Raw genomic sequence first — 6,240 nt, forward strand, 5'->3', positions numbered from 1 at the left:
TATTTTAGTTGTGAAGTGGGTGTTGTGGTTAATTCTTTCCTGGGCGCCACCAACCCTGGGAACAGCTCTGATTTTGACCATGCCTTTCAGAAAGATTACCAAATAATACCCTAGAGAAATGTTCAGTGGCAACCATCAGGGCTGAGGAGGCGTTATATTTGGGACACTCTCCGTCACACGAGTCCAGTTTGGATTCCGAGCGAGTCACTCTACGGAGCATGCTTGCGCAGCTTTATCGAATTCCATTCATTCGGCAATAGATTCTGGTCATATCCCGGCAGCTTTATTTTTGGATGTTCGTAAAGCTTTTGATTCCTTGACTCATCGAATTCTTCTTTGGAAACTATCGCATATTGGTGTAAGATCAAACGCTTATTCTTGGTTTGATTCATATCTTTCTGGTAGGCTTATTTCAATTGATCCGCTTTTCCGGAGCCCTTCTGAGGTATATTATGGCATCCCGCAGGGATCTGTTCTGGGTCCCATTTTATTTTTGATTTATGTTAATGATCTGATTTCGGCTGTAAAAAACACCAGGCCTCCAGTATGTTGCAAGCTGTGTCAGCCTGATGCTCAGTCGTGTTCCAATACTTCTTCTAATGAAGATTTTCTTGTTGCTTTTGCTGATAATACCACTCATGGGACCCTTGGGAAGACAAAAATGTGATATCAAGTCTAACCTTGTGGCATTATTCGAGAGAGTTATGTCATGGTTTAATGCCAATTACTTGGTCTTGAATGCTGGTAAATCACATTTTCTTATTTTTTCTCGAATTGGTATTCAAAAACTTAGATACGCATTTCCTGGATCTATTCTGAAACTCCTTTTTTTCTGTCTTGTCCAGTCATATGTTTCTTATTGCCCCATTGTATGGATGTCTACTTTTCCGTCTACGCTGCGGTTACTTTCCGTCATGTATAATAAGCACGGCGTCTGGTTATGGACACCAACCATTCTTCACCAACACCGCTCTTAAGTCTACGGTCTAATTACATTATTTCTTGTGCTTCTTTTGTCTTTGATCAACTTTACGGCAATCTTCCAAGATCTCTTCGAAAAACTCCTATGTTTATTTCTGATTCAGCTCCATATAGCCTTCGTTCTTCAAATAATATCTACATTCCGCCTACCCCTACTATTCGATCAGATTTCAATCCCCACATTGCTTGTCAGTGCAGAAATGCCACTCGTTTGGGACTTTTAAAAGGATTCTTAAGGATCATTTAATAAAGAATGAAATAGATTAATTTTTTTTCCTCTGAAGTGTTGATGGCCCCTGTGTCTTGTTAGTGGTGTTTGGTTTTCCTCTCTGCACTTTGCTCCCAGGCCTCAGGTATGTTCTCTATGTTTTTTTTTTTTTTTGTTTTTTTCTTCCTTCTAGTTGTTGCTTATATTGTATCCCCCATAAATATATTGCCAGTGAACTGCTATATGTGATTGCCTATATTGAATTTATTGCCATTGAGCCTTTCGAGGGGAATTATGTGTATTGTAATTCGATTTTGATTTGTATTGTCTTCTATTTAATATTAATAAACTTCTCTCTCTCTCTCTCTCTCTCTCCTCTCTCTCTCTCTCTCTCTCTCTCTCTCTCTCTCTCTCTCTCTCTCTCTCTCTCTCTCTCTCTCTCTCTCTCTCTCTCTCTCTCTCTCTCTCTCTCTCTCTCTCTCTCTCTCTCTCTCTCTCGGGAGAGTCATTTTAGCTAAAATTGTGAACTCTTGCACCTTTTTTCGGGACCAAAAGGGGCTGGGTGGTAACTAGACCACCACCAGAGTCATTTTGTATCCATGGTGTCTATCGCAACCAAACATGGCCTCTTTCCTCCCCCATAGAAAATTCCCCCTCGAAAAATGTCCTTATATTCCCAAATAGGCGCAATGTTTGCACAACTTACAGACCCACTCAATTGGACTATCTTTCTTGGCTTTTTCTACAATTAGCCATGACTTGATGCCCACAACTCTTCCTCGAGTCAAATTTTGAAGATAGCCATTTTAAGTTAAAAGGCCCCAACAGACATAACAAATTATTAAACATCCAAAGATGGTGTGATGCTTCCACCCCTCCGGCAAGGTCCCCAAATTATAAAAATATTCAGTTCATATAGAAGAGACCATAAATAAATCGTGAATGACGATAGGCTTGTTGCCCTGTTGAAAGGGGAATTATGTGTGTTTTGCACAAGACTATTTCAGGTTTTCCAAATGACAGTCCGGGGAAATGGTCTCAACTTATGCATATGACTGATTTCAAGAGAAAAATTGTCAGTGAATAGCATAATATGTAAAGTTTGAGTTCCCTTGGGTATTTTAAGCAATTTACGAATCCCAAATGCTTTCCTCTTTTTCACACAAAATTAATAAATTATACAAATACTTGTTCTAGCCCTAAGCGCTAATTAGTAAACTTTATGAGACAGGTGAGTTTTTATGTTTCGGATGGTAACATTTCGTTAGTTTTGTATGATTGAAGGACTCAAAGGCCTTAACCTCCCCGTACCCTGCCAGAAATTGATATCAAGAGGGTTACTCGAATCCAATCGCACTTCTTATGTGTTAGGAGTAATTAGGGTATAACAAGGCCTCGTCTTTGCCTTTTTGGCCTGGGGTATAATCATAACAAAATCGAATATGAGACTATTACTACACTACTAACAACGGACTGCAGCACCAAGCCATCTGAGGCCAACACAGCTACGCACGATCCTCCTCCATCCCAATCTATTCAAAGCTTCCTTCCAAAGAAGATTCCATATCCCTTAAATCTTTCTCTACAACATCCTCTAGCCCAGTCGGGGATGACCTGCTTCTTGTTTGGCCCTCGATAGTTGGCCAACAGTGACTATCTTTGACAATCTCTCATCCTTTATTTACGGAAGATGTCCCAGCCAAAAAAAAAAAAAAAAAAAAAAAAAAAAAAAAAAAAAAAAAAAAAAAAAAAAAAAAAAAAAAAACATTTCGCAGGATTTTGTTCAGACAAGAACAATATTTTCGCTCGCCGAATCGTTTGACTCTTTCTCAAAACTCTACTTTTTAAAACAATAAAAAACTAAAGCGTAAAGAGCGAGATGTTGAGGAGGGGACAACCCCTTTCACATACGGAATAATTTCTGTTCGTTTTAAGTTTTAATGTCGCTCCTTACTTGCAGTTAAAAAACTTCCCCAAAGACATCCTATCAAAATTTTGAGATAGCCATTTGATTCAGCATAGTTGATTGGTCCAATGACTATGCCTTTGGGGATGACAAAGACCCCCCATTGCTCTGAGTAAGGGGATTGTTAGTTACGCAATTTGCCCATGATTCACATATAGTATATTTTATTGGGAAATATACATAATTTTTGGGGGGAGGAGGAGACGGCAGGGAATTTTATGTGGGGGGAGGGGTATTTTCCACGAAGAGATATTCCATGCAGAAGAAAGTTTTGAGGGGGAAATTTCCGTGTAAAAATTTAACCCGGGCGGTGGGAAGGGTATTTCTTGGCATGATTTTAAAATGGTCAAAAATTAAATTTAAAATAAAAACAAGTTTTTCAACTGAAAGTTAGGAGCACCATATAAACTTAAAACGAACAAAAATTATACTGTATATTAGGGGAGCTATCCCTTCGTCAATCCTCGTTCTTTACACTAAAGTTTGACTTTGTGTCACATTTCTTTGAGAAAGACTACTCGACCACAAGGGCCGTTAAATTTGAATGAGGGTTATTTTTAATTCTCAGGGCTAACCCCATCCATACATGGAAGAATTCCTATTCATTTTAAGCTTTAATGTTGGTCCTTACTTTCAGTTAAAGAAACTTGTTTCTTTATTTATTTCTGGGTCCTGGTCTTGGTCTTTTTCGTATTCAAAGTGAATATACAACTTGGGTGTCAGTAAACTAAATTGAACTCTACATATATTGCTACTAATGGTGAAATTCAATTTTCTTGAGTGTTGGTTGAAAGACATCGCTATTCTACAGGCAATTTATCGCTGGTGTAAATTTGATGCGGGACATTCATAAAAAAGTAATAGAGAAAATTAGTGTGCCAAATGATGGAACGTCAACAATAATATCTAGTAATAATACAACTTAGGTGTCAGTAAACTAAATTGAACTCGAAATGTATCGCTACTGCTGGTGAAATTCAATTTCCTTGGTTGTTGGTTGAAAGACATCACTATTCTACAGGCAATTTATCGCTAGTGGAGATTTGATGAAGGGCATTCAGAAAAAGTGCCGGTTACCAACGCACTTTTTGGCCAATATCCTTCTGGAGTTGACAGAGGGTTATACTACTCAGTCTATGAAGCCTCTGATATATGTTTTATGGTGGTCTTAACTAGTGTACTTGAATTGTGATTTTATCAGACCAAGAGTAAATGACCCAATAAAAATGTTTGATACAGCTTGTATGTAACAGCGATATTTTCTTCTTTAAAATGAAATTTGTTTAATGAAACTAAAACAGTCATGATTTAAATTATTATTTTCGTTCAAGTACAAAAGAACATGGTCTATTGGTTTGTAACTCCCTTCTTTAATGATTAGAATATTGTTTGGATAAGGTGATCATTTCAATTATAGATGATCCGACAAGTGACGTTTACTGGACTTTATTTGGTCTTTTCTGGCACCAAAGGGATTTGGCGATCGATAGCAATTATTTTGATAATGATTAATTTCATCGATTTCTGAAGATCGTTTCGTGTCATAAAAGATCGAACTGAGTTACGGCGCACATTAATGCGAATAAAATCAAATATTGTGCATCTACATTAATTTGTGACCTAGGAGTGAAACCATCAAATGCCATTTAGTGTATTTTATTTTTCTTCTTCAGAACGGTATATGCAGAGACTCTCCTGCGCTGAAGGGAATCTGATAAATGAATCTGAATCTGAAGGGGGTGACGACTTTCATAAGCCCCGTACACCAGGTGGCACGTGCCAAAGGTGGCAGAACTGTGCCACGTGTGGTAGCACAGTGCAGCATGCGAGGCGTTCCGGGATGTACACCAGGCGTGGATGACCTTTGATCGGTGGTCTATTGCTTTGCTCCTTTGCTGGTTTTCTGGTGCTTAGCTACATAAAATTCACTTTTATTCTTTTCGACATGTCAGCACTTCTTGTGAGCAAACTGTCCTATGAGCAAAAAAATATCCCATTCCGCTTTTTTCTTTTCATTATCATAAAGGTTTGACGAAAAATCAAACTGATACAAATTGATTACGGCGCACTAAAGACGAGCGTTAGGAATTTGTTATCGCGCTTTTCTCGCTCTATGAACGAGTCGTCAAGTAATAGCACAATTTTGTTCTCAGGTTATGAGTTGTGTTTGTTTATAATTAACTTAGGTACTTAAGTATTGTAGCAAACACACTCGAGAAGTGAAGCAAGTTAATCATAATGGACCATACCAAAACATTAGGAAAATACTTTAGTTTAGCGCTTCGATGTAGACTTGAGAAGATATGTTGATCCCCGTCCTGCACTGTCATCAGGGATCCTTGCTTTCCTGAAGTCAAAATAATTTCAGTGATTTAAAGAATAGGAAAACTTGGAACTTGGAATGTTATGACATAAAAAATGACTATCGTATCGACATTTTGTTTGACGAATTAAAACAATTCGAACTGGACTTATTAGGAGTTTCAGAAACTCATATCCCAGGGGTAGGAAGCATGAAATTAGGTGATTTAGAATTTTTTTTACAGGAGTAGGGCTCATGATGAATAGGGAAGCTGCTAAGTCTTGTTTTGGTTGGGAAGGTATTAATAATAGAATATTAATTGCTCATTTTATGATTAAAAAGTTCTGGATATCAGTTATAACTGTAAATGCCTTTGTAGAACCGACTGACGGAGATACTAGTGACTCAGATGAATATTACATACAGTTACAGGATCAAATAGACCTGGTCCCAAGTAAAAATACGGTGTGTTTACTAGGAGATTTTAACGCCCAGGTTTGGTAGACATAGGGATAGATAGTATCCTAGCTTAGGTAAGGGAGACAGGGGTTTTTTCGGACGGGGGCATGATCGGACAAACGATATTGCTCGTTCAGATATCGATACAAAAATTTGACAAAAATGTCAGTAGATGGCGAGCATGTAACGCACGTTCGATCAAATTCTGACTAGAATTCAGTAATAAATGTTCCTTTGAGAGGGTCAGATGCAAATTTGGAGGTAAATTTAAATTTTTAGCTGTATGTTCCTTGTCAATTTTCAGGCGTTCTGCAAGCTTTAGGG

Source organism: Artemia franciscana, chromosome 12, assembly GCF_032884065.1.
Source record: "Artemia franciscana chromosome 12, ASM3288406v1, whole genome shotgun sequence".
Taxonomy (NCBI): domain Eukaryota; kingdom Metazoa; phylum Arthropoda; class Branchiopoda; order Anostraca; family Artemiidae; genus Artemia; species Artemia franciscana.